This window comes from Dermacentor variabilis, chromosome 2 (genome assembly GCF_050947875.1).
Source record: "Dermacentor variabilis isolate Ectoservices chromosome 2, ASM5094787v1, whole genome shotgun sequence".
In the NCBI taxonomy this organism is placed as follows: Eukaryota; Metazoa; Arthropoda; class Arachnida; order Ixodida; family Ixodidae; genus Dermacentor; species Dermacentor variabilis.
In genome coordinates this window covers 261,182,838-261,200,522 of record NC_134569.1, presented here as the reverse complement: position 1 = coordinate 261,200,522, position 17,685 = coordinate 261,182,838, and the positions used below count along the sequence as shown (strand labels likewise).

General features: G+C 45.5%; 1 protein-coding gene across 4 annotated transcripts in view; it reads left to right on the top strand.

Moving 5' to 3' along the window:
- Window positions 1–17,685, top strand: part of UQCR-11L (Ubiquinol-cytochrome c reductase 11 kDa subunit-like) — a 67,945-nt gene that overhangs the window by 8,440 nt on the left and 41,820 nt on the right. Inside the window, exon 2 of one of the 4 annotated variants that reach the window (XR_012826278.1) lies at window positions 11,518–11,562. The exons of 2 other annotated variants lie outside the window; for them this stretch is intronic. The gene's annotated coding sequence lies outside the window, so the exon portion shown is untranslated. Of the gene's footprint in view, window positions 1–11,517; window positions 11,564–17,685 lie in introns of all 4 variants that reach the window. One more of the 4 variants, XM_075682909.1, reaches the window with a different exon arrangement.

The window sequence follows — 17,685 nt, the reverse complement described above, 5'->3', positions numbered from 1 at the left end:
AGGGCTCCTCCGCCGTTGAGCTGCAGCATGGGCCGCACATGCAGCAGCAGCACGTTGTTTCTGCATCTGGACCAACAAAGTGGTCTGGGCGCATTAGGCCTGACTAGCTTCAGAGTTATCAGTGTTTCGCTGGTCGGCTGGCATTAGACAACACGCAGGAGCGTGTTTGTGAGGGATGAAGTGCTTAACTGCAGAAATCCTGCACCAGCAGGTACTTATCTAACCACCAGACCGTGGTGACTTAGTCTGGGAAAACACAGTTACACGTGTAACACAGTTAAACACAGTTACACAGGAGTAGTTACAGCCTGCATAGGCCGTGCTACTATTTGTTCTGGCAAGCAGAGCTGTCTAACCTGAGGTCCTAGAATGCAGCCTCCTTTTGTGTGCCAGGCTCTGCGAGTGTAGTGCGAACACACCTGGACATCTTTTGTGACCTTGTGTTCAAGTTATGACAAATAGAAATCGTATGCTAATGTTAGTAACAGTCTTTAGAAAATGGATTAAAAATAAAGAAATCTATTTCTGTGCTTTTATGGGAAATTATTGATGACGTCGAAAAATGGCATGGAATGTTAAAATAATTATATTGTGATAAAACTTGCCAAGCATCTCATCGTGCTGGCTTACGGATGTTCTATTACGCGTACGGCTCAAGGCATACACCTGTGGCCCAATAGTTAGAGGATTGAGGTGTTGTGCTAGGTGCACTCCGTTCAAATCCTGCCCTCAAACAATTTAATTCATACTTTTATACGCAATATCTATCTATCTATTTATTATGTATATCCAGAACGTCATGGCAACCAATGGTCTCTGGGGCACATACCGAGTAGCACATATCGGCCCACTTTTTTTGGCTGCTCTATCTCCGGGATCGGCCCACGAAAGAGGCTAAAACATAACCGATATGCAGAAGTGGTAGCTTGCTAAGAAAGACTTTAAAAGCAGCTGTGAATAATGTTATGTCACGCATTATTTCGCATAGTTGACAGTGCCACCTTGTAATACGGGCACTTATACGCGCACTGTAATACGCGCACTACTACGTGCCACAATGGTCTGGTCACAAAAGACGACGGCGACACGACCAGCACTCTGACGGTGCGTGAGCAGTGGAATAGGTACAATCGGGCTTCCACCTGATTGAGTGGGCTTGGCTAAAAAATATAATTTGTGGACACCAAGCACCAGCGTCTGTCGGGTTTTTCTTCACCTACAAACCATTTTTTATATTAGTATTTAGTATTTATTGCAGTATTTTATATATATGTGATGTGGCACAGTATTGTGCTACATACTCAACCGCTGGATGGGAGGAGGAGGAAAAAGAGGTGGAAAGACAGGGAGGTTAGCTACTGCTGGCTATTTGTGGGGACACTCTTGTTAGCTTGTGGGTAGGGAATGCATACCGAAGGCTGTATAGCACAGTATAAATGACTCTCGTAGCTGAATCATTAGCTTGCTTGTGCCTGAAATTTGTGCACAATCGCATTAATGCCATGTAGTGAGAGGCCACTGGGAGGAGTTGTGTGGCCATTACTTAGATTGGGGAGGGACTTGACCTGGTATGCTTCTTACCCGCAACCTTTACTTGAGCTGTGGGCAGAGAACTGCTCTACGGCCTGCTTTATTCATGCTTGGGCATTGATGGTACTGCAGTTTTTTCAATCACACGTGAGCTTGTTTCTTACAGGGATGCAACTGCTGTGCAATTCTTGTTTGCAACACTCATTGTATCCTTGGACATTCTTGTTTCACTGTAACATTAATTTCACCTTAAAAGATCAAGTGCATTTCTAGCATTATTTCAGTGCCGCACACATTGGTGTGATGCAGGGAAGGCGCTTCTGGCAGATGGGAAGCACTCAGTGGTTGCAACGAGGACGAGTCAAGAAATTTGCTATACACGTCACTGCATGGAGAGAGTATTTCTTAGGTGCTCATGTGGCTGAACAAAACTGGTGCTATACTCGTGCAAATGAATTAAATACAGCTGAGAAGTTGCGAGATACCTAAATCCAACATGCACCTAAGTAGGGAAATGGAGGTCAACTCTAGCGTGCATCCGATTTTATTTTATGGTGTTGAAAAAAATAGGTATTTTGCCTCCTCCATGAAGAACCTGCAGAGTTTAACCCTTTCAGTGTCTCTGATGTACCAATATGTTTTCGCATTTCTGTTGCACCATGTCACTGATGTACCCTTACGTTGGTCGATCGGGGTGTGCTCAAGAGCTCTGAGGTAATTCCATGAGCTGTTCTTCTAGAATCGCACTTTCTCCTCTCTCTGAGCTTGCTCGGTCTGGGGTTTTCATGGGTGAGCCAATGGAGCACGGAAGTAGGGCTGGCTCACCCTGCACTTCTGTTTTCCATTCAGATATTCGCAGTGTGGTAGTGCAAGGCCACTCCTGCATTTTTCTGCCATCTGTAGGACGTTTATGGATTGTTTCTTTTTTTCCCATCTTGCGCTGCATTTGCTACTGCGTGCCTCCTTTGAGGTGGCGCAAAGCGGCATCCACCGCAGCCATGGTTTATTTAGACCAGCCAGCCGTGGGGCCACAGGATCTTGGGAGCATCCGATGCCACGGTCACTCAGGTTGAGTGCACCAGCGTGCTCTTTTGACGCGCTACATGCTCATGAACCGTAGGACTCTGGAGGCAATAGTTGCGCCACTACAGGGCTTCCCTCCTAGTATGAAGCACAATTGAAAGATGTGAAAAAGGCGTGCATTGTCTTGTGCATTGCAACTCAGCAAGCAGAGCTGAGGCGTATTGACCGGTTTTTGACACATGCTGAGAGCTCAGGTCGTTGAGGGGAACAACGTTTGAGATGTCATCGTTGAATGGTGTGCAATGGTGGCAGTGGCATTGGTAGTGTCGTTGGCAGTGGCAGTTATTAGTTGTGTTGGGTTCTGCAACCCGGTATAGATGTACCAGGCTGCACTGGCAGCGTATGTTCTGAATGAGGTGCAGCCACTGTGACACTATAGTGCGAAATCACGACCTGCGACAGGTTTTCGTAGATGCCCGGACCTGTACAAGTCGGAGCTCCGAAAGAGGACCGTCTGGCAGCTCGCAACTTGCATGGAGATAGGTCACTCCCATTGTTAACATAGAAGTGATTCTTGAGCTAAAGAAACCAGATGGCAGAACTGGGCGGGGGAGGGGGGCTCCTGTTAAACTTCGGTAAGCCGTGCATCTTTGGAGGGTGCGAGCGCAAAACACGGGTAGGCTCGCCTGCTACTGCATGTGATGAAATCTTGAATGCCGATAGCGTCAAGGTTTCGATGGCCACTGAAAGCATCACAGAGGTTCTGCTTGTGGTGTCGTCATGCCTGCGAGAGTGAAATTTGTGTCTAGTGGAGCTGGAGGGAGAGCCTCTGAATCTGGGATGAGTGAGGTATCACCAAACAGAAAGTGGATATCTGGCGGGAGCGTCGCGAGGAAGGAGAGCGGCAGGCTGTAGCATAGGCAAAGTCGCTTGCGTTTGGCCCAGTGAATTCCTTGGAAAGAGTCATCGTGCAACTGCCTTTTACCTGGGGAGGAGGCTCACGAACTGAGTAGATGCCTGATGCTAGGGCCGGCACGTGCTGACGATCCGCACATGTGGACGCAGGTGATGTAGCACAAGATGCAGAAGGAGATGACAGTTCAAATGGCGCGAGCCGTTGTGACTGAGCGTTCGAGGTGGCCTAGTGAGCAAAGATGGCTGCTCACAAGTCCTCGTAGAAGTCGGGGGTGGCAGTTGGGGCCTGGAACCCTGTTGATGTGGGAGTGGCTGTCCAGTTGGATGAACTAGATGTCCGGCACGTCAATGTAGAATTCCCGGAAGCCCTACAACAGTGGCACGTCTGTCTGCCTGACCACTTGAGGCCACATCACTCTCGTCTTAGTAAAGTCGCTGCGTTGACTGTGGCATGGCTGGGCTCGGTCGTCTGGTGTTGCCAATTTGCGGTTGGCGACTCAAAGAGGTAGCCGCCAATGGCCACAGTTAATGTAGAACGGCCAGCCATGGTACTGCAGGATCTCGGGAGCAGCTGATACCGAGGCCGCTCAGGTTGAGTGCACCAGTGTGTTCTTTTCATGCACTTTGTGCTCGTGAACCATCTTCTTTTTACCAGCTCTGGAGGTGATAGTCGTGCCGCTGCACCTCTTTTACAGAGACGAGAGTCCTCCTTCTGTGTGCATTCTGCAGAATAGCTGTTCCCTTGCCCCTTTCATCAGTCTTTGCTTTGTCTGACTGAGTACAAATAAACTAAAACGCTTCTTTCTCGAGTGTGACAATGTGATTGCTTTGAGATGGCTGCTTGTGTGGGCCCTTCAACTATTGATTGGAGTGGCGGTTCTTCTGACTCCAAATATGAGCCAAGCTCGGATTCAGAATAGGTCAGCTTGTCTTCCAAGGTAGAGGCAACTTGGACTGCATTGGATTCTGACTTTGACATGATGGTGCCATCGTGGAAGCCTGTGTAAGCCTGTGGCATGTGGTGTTTGGTGTCCAAGCCTTGGGGTGTCACCACTATTGAAACGACGAAAGAGCACTGTCGGCAGCGGTAAACAAAGTGGCAGGTAAGCATTTATATTGTAAGCTTTACTGTAATGCTCCAAACCAATGGGTACAGAAAAATGTTCCTCTTTTAATTTTGTATTTCATCTTTAAAACTTTTGAAAGCAAATTCGGCTTGGATGCTGGAAAGTTATATCATGACACACTTCAATAGGCAACGGTGAGAGAGACAGTAGGCAGTCTATACGATGTGGACCTGAAGGCGAACTGTTGCGACAGAATTTTCGGTTTTGAAAGTTACTTGGTTATGCTCAAATTGAGCTGCAGTTTGCTGGATAGTGGTGTGGCATCTTCAGCTACAAAGGCGCAGGAACTTTAGCACCATACCAGCCTGCGACTCCATGTGGTTAGATATATCTGTTCATTCAGCGGACGGCTTGTCTTCAGTACATGCTTGTGTTCACCGACAAATGTGGTCGGACTGTGCGTAGTATCCTTTTGCATTTAAACACTTATGCATGTTATGCACTGGAATATCTTCTGAAACACCAATCACATGCCTTTTACCCGCCGCGGTTGCTCAGTGGCTATGGTGTTAGGCTGCTGAGCACGAGGTCACGGGAACGAATCACGGCCATGGCGGCCGCATTTCGATAGGGGCGAAATGCGAAAACACCCGTGTACATAGATTTAGGTGCACGTTAAAGAACCCCAGGTGGTCGAAATTTCCGGAGTCCTCCACTACGGTGGGCCTCATAATCAGAAAGTGGATTTGGCACGTAAAACCCCATAATTTAATGTGCCTTTTGTTTCATGTAAAAATATATGCTGTTATAATATACCCATTTATTTGCAGAAAGCTTGTGTGATTAGTGTTGCAATTTCACTCGACCTATGCGGCAGTGCCAACCTTCAAAGGTTGGCACATAAATGTGCAAGCCACTTCTGAATGTCAGATAACCAAATATTTTAATATTATGTGAATGGTATAACATTTAGGACATACCCTCCAAAGCAAGCAAGCAGCTACAACAGCAATAGCAGAAGCAGACGACACTAGTATGGATTGTCTTATGCTAGTGGCGCCTGGAATATAACAGTAGTTGTATTGATAACAGAAAAATTCTTGCTTACTAGTACTAGATGCTGCTTTGATTACTATTCACTTATAATCTAATGTTAAAAACGATATGCAACGTCTCAATAATTTAGAGCCACTTGGAAAGTTAAATGAGTATCAAAATTGCAGTGACGTCTTGAAGATTTCCGCACAGCAGACGATCCACACTAGCATCGTCTGCTTCTGCTGTTGCTGTTGCAGCTGCTTGCTTGCTTTGGTGGGTACGTCCTAAGCTCGGTCAGAGTCCTTCCATTTTTTTTTCTGGTCACGAAACTGCCGCCTTAGTTTCATATAGAGCCAGCGCCCGCCGCTAGAGGCTCAACTGTGCATCTCGTGCACGGTTGCGAACGGGGCATGCGTACGCCGCTACCGCTATGGTTGTGTGTGGGGCAGCCTCGGTATTCTAGCTTTCTCAACTTCCTCAACCGGCGCTTTAGTTTCACGTAACTATTTTTAACATTGAATATGTTTAAATTAGTGCCTGAGCGCGTCTTCTGCCATGAGCGCCCGGGACGAAAAAAAAGCCGCACATAACATGGAGCTTGCGGCGGTCTCAGACAAAAAAAAAAAAATGGAAGGAATCTGGGATTTTAAGAGCCAGAACTGCGATATGATTATCAGGCACGCCGTAGTGCGGGACTCAGGATTAATTTTGACCACCTGGGATCCTTTAAAATGCACCTAAATTTAAATTAACGTAAATAAATGTCTGAATGAGATTGAAGTAGGATTAATGCAAGACAAACTTCGCTACTAAATGTCTTTAAATGCACCTAAAGGTCTGCAAAGCGATGCCATTTCTGTATGACATTTAGGTAGGATTATTGCAAGACAAACTTCACTACTAAATATCTTTAAAATGCACCTAAATTTAAATAAACTGGTGTTTTGCATTTCGCCCCCGGCGAAATGCGTCCGCTGTACACGGCCGGGTGGTCTCGGTCCAGATTTCTACATCATCGCCGTTCGCCTCAACACTTCAGTGGGCTCCGCTTTTTAATATTTGCCTGAAATTAAACACCGCGCAGTCGCAACAAAGCGCCAGTGGTCCCACTTTTCACCAAATGCAAACATATGGGCTGTCATCCCCACTTATCAGTAAGTCAGCGCCAACTCTCTGTTGTGCATAGCGCCAGATTGTTCGCCGAGCACAGCTGTTAGCTTTCTGTTAAACTGTGGCAGAGAAGGGCTCTGACTGTGGGCAGTATCTTATAAGGAGATCAAAAGAATCAAATTGTTATCGCAAAGGGCTGCTACCGTAGAATACCTAATGACAAAGAAAAATTTGGAGGACGCTTAAGCTTCGCCTTCAAGAGTGGAACACGATAGCGTTATTGCACCCCGTTCACACCGCCTACTCAAACGATCTACGCCAGCCAAACGTCGCGATCGGCACCGATAGTCGGGCTGCGACGCACCATGAAGGCGGGCGCGATCATGGGCGAGTGGCGCGCCACGTGTCTGGGCAGCGCCGTACATTGCGAGGAGGGGGTCTTGTGTGTTTACCGCAAGGTGGCTCTGCGTGTGCGCAGAGCGCAGAAGAAATGTAGCGGAAACGTGTACTTCGCTACTCGTGAAACTGCGACTTCTGTAAGTTACATGGTCATAATTACCGACATACACCGCAGTATGACTTTCTACGGCACGTTTCTAAGGCAAACCACATTCACTAGAGGCGATTTTGTCCCGCTTTGAACGAAGTTTTTATTTCGAGCGAAGTTTTACGACGTTTTTACTTCGTAAAAAACTCTACGAAGCTTTTTCTGCATGCCTTAGCCCACTTACTCTCACGATTGAAGAGCCCACCGATGACGTTCTGCGTTTCCTAGATATTCAGCTCGAGTTCATGGAACGACACACGTGTTGGGAATATAAAGCTAGATAATAATCCCCTGTTATCGTATCGGTCAGTCCACTCTAAACTCGTTAAGAGGAGCATTGCCAGCTTATGCTTTGGAAATGCTTTAAAGAAGTCTTGCCACCACAAAATCTATACGAGTCTTATGGACCAGTCGGGAAGGTTATCAGCAGCAGGATTTCAAGAATCGGTGCAAGTTTCAGTGTAGAGGGGCTGCTAAAAAGGTGCGGGGTCAAATAGCACAATCGGGACGCAGCAAAACAACGGACGGAACGCAGAGGGAAGGTAGCAGTAGTGCCTTACCTGCATAGAACGGCACATAGTCTTAAGAAAATGGCTAGCTGGGTGGACACAAAAGTGATCTTTTCAGCACCAGAGAAGCTGGCAAAAATATGTCGATTAACGGAACCGTACCATAAGCCAGGTGCCGGATGCTCTACGAATCATCGAAAAGCGCCAGTGGGTTGCGTAGAAGCTGTTGTATATGAGCTTCCGCTATCCTTTGGGAAAAAATACATCGGACAGACAGGGAGATGTCTTACTGACGGATTACGGGAACATAGCCTAAATGGCTTCAACGATTTCAAACTTCAGCGATTTGAGCACCGACGAGCGCGACCTGCTGCTGAGGGCTCGCACTGCTGGCGTCGTTGTGTACTACGACGGCGGCCTCGACACCGGCTCTCCGGAGCGGGAAAGCAACAAGGGCTTCCCACGACATCACATGGACGTGGCATTCTCGCTGCTTGTTCCAAATGAAAGTTTCGCGAGCCAGCAGAACCCTCACAGCGCGACGCGATAACGAAACTACTGAAACTCCAAAGCGTGCGCGGCGCAGAGTCGAGCGCGCAGAGTCGAGCGAAAACGAAACCTTTCGAACACCCATATTACTGAAGGGTAACGTCAAAATGTTATTTTTTCTTAGAATCGAATAGACGTAGAGAAGTAGAATTTTTTTCCGTCTTATAATCGAATGAAACAATATTTTTAATACGAGTAGTTGAGCATTAGTAACACAAATTATGAGGAGTCCTTTCGTCATCGGGCTAGTACCGGAATGTCGCTGGGGGGTCTCAAATCGTGTCATGCATTTACCTCAATCTCTCGGTTACTAAAGCTCTGTTCGCGATTATATTGACGCCTTAGACGTTCTAGAACATTGCTCTACCACTTTAAGTTGAGTTTCTGGTAACCTTTAGTGTCCCTTTAAAACAACTCTCAAATGAACACAAGTAGCCACATCACAAATACAGCAATATTTTTTTGAATGGCTTGTTAGGGATACCACCATTCTACTTCTTCAGCTGTTACTTGCAACACGTGTTCGGCATCGTTGTCCCATCCCGCCACTTCAACTAAACAGCCCAGCACTCGAAAAATAACCCAGCACATGCACAGAATGCACCCGATCACTCAGCTCGCCTTGCACTGCGCACGCGCTTCGGTACGCGAACGATGCCCTCTGTGGCACAGTGGTGCCACGTCGCGGCGCCTTTGGGCAGCATATGAACCTCTCCCATAGCATGACGGCGGAGTTTCATGACCAGAAAAACATGGAAGGACTATGGTTCGGTATGTCCGAAAAAAACGAAACTAAATTGTAAGAAAATAGCGAAATAAATTTGTACCCCCGAGGCTCACCAGCATTTTTTTTTTAGCAGTTCGAGGTCCAGGACATTCACTTAACGCAAGAACAGTGGTAAGAAATGTCATATCAATACTCCTTTATTGCCCATCACTGTCATTCTAATATAGTTTTTTATTGCTGCCTATTGACCTCAACATATCCTAGTGTGGACCACTGCATTTGATATTCTGCACTTCTCCAACACCTCCGTAAATGTCGTGGCGCCTAGACTGACCAGCTCATACTGCAAGGCACGCAAGTCTGCTAAAAACCAAAAGCAAATGTCACAGCCCAGTTACTGCTTCAGTGCTGTAACTTTCATGTCATGCTTTTGTCTGTGCACCTGTTTTTATTGTTCTTATGCACTGGAACATGTCTTTGTCTACTACTGTTGGCTTAGTATGTAAAATAACTTATGTTCTGGAACTTATGTAATGAATGAGCTCCTATTTTCATATATTTAAGTTAGCTTACAGGCCCCATAGGGCATTGAGTAAGGCGCACAAACCATGCTACTATGAGGAAATGCAGGGCAAAATTGGAAATTCGAAAGTATTGCACAGGGCTAGGACTAAAAAGCAGAAACAGGCAGCTTAGGCGCTGTCCACAAGTTCGGGGAATTTGGGCCGTGAAAGATAATCAGCTCAGCATAACTCCTAATCTGCGCTTTCTCCTTGGAAGTAGTCACTTGAGCATGTATACCGAGCCCAGTATCTCTCCCACAATTCTATGCATCCGCGGAAGTCTTCAGGTCTGAGTGCATTGAGAACTTCTGGCTATTCTGAATAAATCTCTCCAAATGTGCTAAACCAATGCTCTTTCAGCCTCAATTTCATTTTTGGGGACACAAAAACGTCGCAGGGGCATGGTTAGGTGAATAGGGCAGGTGCGGAATCACTGCAACATGTTTGGAAGTCGGGAACTGTCGAACGACGAGTGGTGTGTGAGCGGGTGCATTGTCGTGGTGGGGGAGCCAGTTTTTGTTCTTTGATTTCTCCGGATATTTGCACTTTAAGCGCTTGAAAACCTTACAGTAAAACTTGCTATTGATTATTTGTCCAGAAGATGCAAATTCCTTGTAGACAGTTCTGTGAAAGTCAAAGAGAACAATCAGCATGGACTTCACATGGCTATGAACATCGGCTGTGATGAATTGGGCACTTGCGTAGGGACAGCTGCACTTTGTTTCAGGATCATAACTGTAAACTCATGTTTCATCACCGGGTATGACATTGGAGATGAATCTGGGGTCTTCTAACTTGTTGCATCATTTCCGTACAGACAGGAACACGGTGGCACTTCTGTTCATCGCTGAGCAGTTTTGGCACAATTTGGCAGAAACGCATCTCATGTTCAAAACTTCTGACAAAATTCGCTCAACTGTTCCATATGACGTGTCTTACAATATCAGACATCCTTAATGTTAGCCTGCAATTTGCAACGATAGCCATGCATATTTTTGCTATCATTTTCAATGTCGTGCTTGTTGACAGGTGTCCAGAATGCTCATCTTTGAAGTGCTTATACCATGTGAATGTTTTGCTTTGGGCCGTAGCATCAATTGCGAAAGCTTCCTGTAACATACAGTGGGCTTCTACTGTAGCTTTGTTAAAGTTGGTACAAAACTTGATGCAAATGCTTCACTCTTTATTGCCAATCATATTCTTAAAGGACAACTGCAACGAAATTTCAGTTGTCCTAAATTGACTCTAAATGCCTAATGTATACTCTCAAAGTAATCTAGGGAAAGCCACAGGGCTGGTAAGCATGTAATTTTGTTATTAGCAACTATTAAATAGGGCCTATGCAGATGATGTGTGCACCTGGCGGCAAAACGGTAGCGTTGCGGGTATGGCTCATATTGAAAAACCGTATGCAACCGTTGATCTCTCAGTTGCACCATGTTGCACCTAGTTAGCCAAGCGCATTGCTCGCTCATGATTTGCCAGTTGACGGGCATCTCTCTCTGCGTGCGTTCTCCCTGTTGCGCTCGTGATTTGAGCTGTTGCAAGAATGCCGACGCGTTGTGTGGCCGTCTGGAGCTCGAATACGACTTGAGCACTAGCTGCGCAGTACACAATGCTGAGTCGAGGAAGGCTGAAGGCATCTTTCCTGCCCAGCTTTTCGAGTGCAAGCGTGCACCGCAGCGCCAGGCAAGTGCGACGCAGACCAGCCAATATGCACAAAGCATGTAAAATGCAGTTGACGAAGCTGCACTACAACAGCACAGCCACTTACTCATGAAGATCTGCTTGGCAAGCACTTTCTCGAGTTGATATGTCAACCTGTGGACAAAACTCTAGTGAGAGCTTTGTACTGGCATTGCTCTGTCTATGTTCACTGTGGTGCCACTAGAAGCTGAGCCTTCTGTAAGGTTTATTTTATTCTCTTGTTTGACTACAGACTGTGCGAGTTGGACCCATTGCGCTGCTGTTTTGCTGTATTCAAGAAAGAGCCTTTAACTTAAACTTGACGAAAAGTTCACTCATGACAGTAGACGAAAAGTATAAGTTTGGGATGAGTTTCAGAAACTGCACTTAAGGTGCACTTGTGAAAGTCACTTTTCTGGTTAAGTGACTCGCATGGGGACTAGGCTAGAAAAATGTTCATTTTTGTTTTGTTAACTGAAGCACGAATAGATGATCATAACGGTAACTTAACGCTCTGCCTAAATGTCTACAGGCTTTGCAAAGTAACGTTGCGCAATAAGCTAAATAAATATTGCAAACGTTTGTCGGCTTATCGTTTTTTGTATGGCAGCAACTAGTACCTGTTGAACTCCTCTGTCGTTATTTTGCCGTGTACACCTGTTTGTTGGTTGTGCACCTCGTATGTGGCTTTGTTCACGCTTCTTTCCTACTGTTCTTGTGTGCCCTGCATGCATTGTAGAAGTTGGCAGTCGTAGCTGTAGGGATGAACTTGGGAGGAACTAGGCGAGCAGGCTTTATTTACATTATTTACATCTTAGACAAGACATACATCGACAGTCTAGCGTGACTCCCATATGGAGCCCGCAAGACTAACATACAGCAAACAGCTTACGAGCACACAGCTCACGAGTACATTTCTAGCATGACAACGAGCACTCAGCTCACGATGATGAGCACACACTAGCAGCCGACAATCGCTGTTTATAAGCAATTGGTCCCCCCCTTGATTCCAAGCGAATGGAAACGTTCGTCCAGACATCGTTCAACGTCACCGTTCGACGTCACCGAAGATGACCCGCCCTTTTGGAGGTGGAGGAGGGCTCACATACACGTGTTGCACAGGTTTCAGTGCCACGCAGGTTTCAGTGCCACACACACACACAGGTGTAAAGGTACAGAGCCGACGTCAGAGGGGCTTCATAGAACTCTGCTTGGTCCCGGGTGGCACGCTGGGTAGCACATTCCTGAGCTGACCCCGCACCACGTGGCTGCCGGTTATTCGCAGTTCTCTGAAGTGCGCCCCGTCCGGTTGGATTGGAACATGTGCAGCGGACTGAAATAGCTGGCACGTTGTCACCTTGTACGGCCATTCCTAACAGCATTCATGTTGTAGTTCATGTTTTGAGTGTTTTGCTCGCTGTGGACAAGAAGAAAGTGAACTCCGAAGACAAGTGCGGTCAGCTCATTGACCTCAACAGCATTTGGAAAGTTCATGAGCTTGCAGAACAGCCGCGCAGCGGTTATATGTGATACACGGCTTATTATGCGGGATACGGACACACTTTAGGCTGTGAAATATTTACAAGATCAGCGGTGATGACATGAAACGTTCCTGTGCCGTTGAATCGCAGCATCATCTGCAGTTAAAGCAGCGGTGGTATGGGCAGGCTCGCTGGATCACTGAATGGCCACTGTTGCTGAACGTGGCAGAGGTGTTAGGTGCTAGGTGCTCTGACAGGCTGCATGCATCCGATCGGCTCGGAGATGCATCATGTTCACTTCAGCGGTCCAGCCCTCGGGGGGCGCCCTAAGCCAGGTAGGGCCTGGTTCATTTGAACCCTTTGAACCCTGGATAATCCGCCCCTGCCCCTTCCCCTTGCACGTGTGAAGACGCCGCTGTACGAAGTCGCCATTCTTCTCGGTTCACTCTCACCTTCTCCTTGTACCTACAGCACACAGTGTGCAGCCACGATGCTATTGCACTTGGTCTTGATAAGGAACATCACGGCAGTGATAGCGGAAACTCGTGTGGAGTGTCCATAATTGTTATCGAAAAAAAGGAGTATCTGTACAGAATAGCCAAGCTTTTGTGTCCACGTCATTGGTGTGAAAAAAAAAAAAGCATACCCCCAAAGTGAAGTTGGCCCACCCCCAAATTTACAATTTCAAGATGGCCCACCAAGTAGCCCTTCCCCCCATGTTTAGTTTGCCTACTCGCACATTTCCAGTTGGCGCACTCCCAAATTTCATTTGGTCGACCTTCAAATTTTCAAGTTGACCCACCCCAAATTTAAAGTTTGCCAACCCCCTACTATGAGATTCCCCATGCATTTTCGATGGAACCCTATGTATCACTAAGGGTATTCTCTGGGATTAATGTACTTTTTTATTGTTTAAATTGTTCCTTGTCACTTATTAAGCTACCAGTCAGCATTTACACTATTATAACAATTAAAAGTCTTCATGTTGCAAATCACTCAATTCTGTCAGATACTAGGCATTACACATTTCGCATGATGGGGCTAGGGTACTTACGAAATAATGCTTACGCACTAAACTGTAAATTCTTCAAATCTTCTCTTTCTACTATTTGTGTTTCTAAAGACAAATATTTTTCTGACAACCTCCCCTTAAAATCTAGTCCCAAAAAGTTTTGGCACATGATATTGCCCAACAGTGCTAGTAACCGTATTTCAATGAGCAACGAGGATGATTTACCACTTTCAGACAGTGAATGCCCTCCTTGTATTTAACAGATATTTTGCATCAGTATTCACAAGTGAAGATCATTCCAACACACCCATTGTTCTTGAACAGGATGATCAATATTTGGCCCTTATTCATGTCATTGCTGAAGGTATCACTCAACTCAGTGCAAACCTAAAAATGTTTACAAGGACTGGTGTTGACAACATTAACTCATTAAGAAATGCTGCATCTACCTTTTGGCAAATTCACTGCCTCATTTTCCAGCACCCGCTATCGTCTGGCTTGCTTTCTTTCCGAAGACAGGAAAATTACCAAGGTCATCCCTGTGTTTAGAAGTGGAAACAAATTCACCCCAAAACTACCATCCACTTTCACTGAAGTGCACTTGCTGCAAGTTACCGAAACACATTATTGCCTCTCACATTTACCGTCACCTTGAACACAATTTTTTTTTTCTGAACAGCTTGGGGGCTTCCGGAAAGGGTTTTCTTGCGACAATCAACTGCTATAATTCGTGACTGACTTTCATTTTAACATGGACACTAACCTACAACTGCATCTGTTTAGGTTTCGCCAAATCTTTTGACAGCGTTGTGTATTCTAATTTGTTTCCGAAACTATCTGTTCTTTGCCTTTTACACTGTCATGGCTTCGTAATTTTTTTTTTGCGAGCAGTTTCTAATAGTTCAAAATTATACTTCAGCACTCCATGACGTAACGTAGGTGTACCTCAAGGCAGCATTCTTGATTCTTTATTGTTTTTAATTTACATTAACAACCTGCCCACTAACATATCTCCTTGCCTACGACTGTTTTTTGACGATTGCATTATTTGCTGCTTTATTCGATGGATGGCCATCTTGCCCTCCAAAGTGACTTTAACTTCGTTTCCTAAGGGTGTAAGAAATGCTAAATGGCACTTCACTCATAATAAACGAGTCTTGCACCAAAGCCACACACACAAGAAAGGAGACAACATGGGCACTTACATCAGCTGTTTAATGAGCATAATGACCAACTAGCCAACTAGATAACCAAGTAGTCGAGCAGTTCACTCTTCTAAAGGCACTTCACTCGACTAAGTGTTACATTCTCTCTTAGCCACAAGCATACCACTTTTACCTTGTAGATAGCACAGTAGTGTCTTGGGCATCATCATACATGTACTTAGGTATTCACCTTGTGCATAATCTCTCATAGGTTATGCATATTAATGCTATTTGTGCCAGAGCTTCCAGGACACAAGGGTGCCTGCACTGGAACTTGTGAAAATCCCATAATAATGCGAAGAAACTGTGCAAATAATTGTGCAGCCACAACCGGAATATGCAGCATCCACATGGTCTGAATATCAAAACTACTTAACCTGCTATAATCCGTACAAAATAGAGTGACTTGCTCTAGAACAGGTAACTCCCAATTTGCGCATAAAACAGATCAAACTTGATATTTCTCTGAAGTCATTAACTATTTGTCATTCCATTTCCCTTTTATACTTATATCATAGATATCATTATATTACCAGGCCATCTCCATTACTTCTCGAAGCGCCTTCACGTATTTCGCACCGCTTATATAACCACTGCAGCATGTAGCGTATACACGGAAGAACACAAGCCTTCAATTCATCAGCGCTTCTATGTGCAATCGTTTCCTGATATTGTCGCGTCCATTTGCGATCACTATCCATTCCATGATCAGTTCCACGTATCATATTGTGTTTTATTTGACATTTGTGTTCCATTCATATACTTTTCAATGATAATACTGTGTATCTTGAACTTACTACCTAAAAGTTCACGTAGCATAGCATGTGCGAACTGGATGTGGGGCCCCTTTCTGCTGCTACATGTGGTGAGCAGTATGCCTTGTGTATCACTGCACTCACAGCCGTGCAGCTGAGAGCAAGTGCTGTTTTGCTTCGTCTAATTTTGTGATGCTATGTTGTAGTATTGACTTGGCGCATTTCCTTTTAAAAGCCAACTGCAACAAAATTTTCGACCACGTAAAAAGGCTAGTTTTAGATAATTTAGACATGCAGTAGCCTCTGTGCAGAATCCTAGGCCTGAAATGCAGCTCAATCAGTCACAAAGAGCTCTAAAAAATCAATGATCATAGCAAAATTGAAAAAAAAAAAAAGACGCCATTATCGCCCGGCGGAAGTGACGTACAGTGAAGAATGTCAAGAACCAGCGCCCGTGCTGTCTGCTTTCCTTGCTCGTATTCTATTCCAGTGTATCAGTGAACAGGTCCTGCACATCAGGTAGTCATACAATTAGTATACTTTGTCAGCTGCTTCTTGCCCTGTGACAACGCTGTTGCGGGCTCCCGCGATGTTCCTTTAATGTGAAGTATTCTCCGAGTCCAGCCGATTTTCTCTATTTTCTCTATTTGGAGTAAAAATACTGAAAGACATCTATAGCAGCTCCACAGCCACTGTAGTCCTCCATAAAGAGAGCAACAAAATTCCAATAAAGAAAGGCGTCAGGCAGGGAGATACGATCTCTCCAATGCTATTCACAGCGTGTTTACAGGAGGTACTCAGAGACTTGGATTGAAAAGAATTGGGGATAAGAGTTAAGGGACAATACCTTAGTAACCTGCAAATTGCTGATGATATTGCCTTGCTTAGTAACTCAGGGGACCAATTGCAATGCATGCTCACTGACCTGGAGAGGCAAAGCTGAAGGGTGGGTCTAAAAATTAATCTGCAGAAAACTAAAGTAATGTTTAACAGTCTCGGAAGAGAACAGCAGTTTACGATAAATAGCGAGGCACTGGAAGGGGTAAGGGAATACATCTACTTAGGGCAGGTAGTGACTGCCGATCCAGATCATGAGACTGAAATAATCAGAAAAATAAGAATGGGCTTGGGTGTGTTTGGCAGGCATTCTCAGATCATGAACAGCAGGTTGCCATTATCCCTCAACAGAAAAGTGTATAATAGCTGTGCCTTACCAGTACTCACGTACGGGTCAGAAACCTGGAGGCTTACGAAAAGGGTTCTACTTAAACTCAGTACGGCGCCATGAGCTATGGAAATATGAATGATGGGTGTAATGTTAAGGGATAAGGAAAGACCACATTGAGTGAGGGAACAAAGCGAGTTAATGACATCTTAGTAGAAATCAAGAAAAAGAAATGGGGGGGGGGTGGCATGGGCAGGACATGTAATGAGGAGGGAAGATAACCGATGGTCATTAAGGGTTACGGACTAGATTCCAAGGGAAGGGAAGCGTAGCAGGGGCCGGCAGAAAGTTAGGTGGGCGGATGAGATTAAGAAGTTTGCAGGAACAACATGGCCACAATTAGTGCATGACCGGGGTTGTTGAAGTATGGGAGAGGCCTTTGTCCTGCAGTGGGCGTAACCAGGCTGATGATGATTATCTGAGTCGAGCCGATTTTCTCTATTTGGTTGTCCATGTTCAACAGCAGGGCCTCTATTGTGTTCTGCCTTTGCTCAGACAAGAGCGCATTGGATTTGTCAAGCTAAAAGTGCGGTATAATCCGGCTTAACATGGACGGGATCCACGTGCGGCGCAGTTACGCTAAATCGGCGAAAATTTGATTCTCTAGTAGTCTTTCTTACTCGCAGAGTGTCTACCAACTTGGCATTTCCAAATTCTCCCGAGTTTTCCAGGTTTTTCCTGAATGCCTTGGTAAAATTTTTTGTGACTCAGAACTTTGCTTTATATCAACATGGGTTGACACA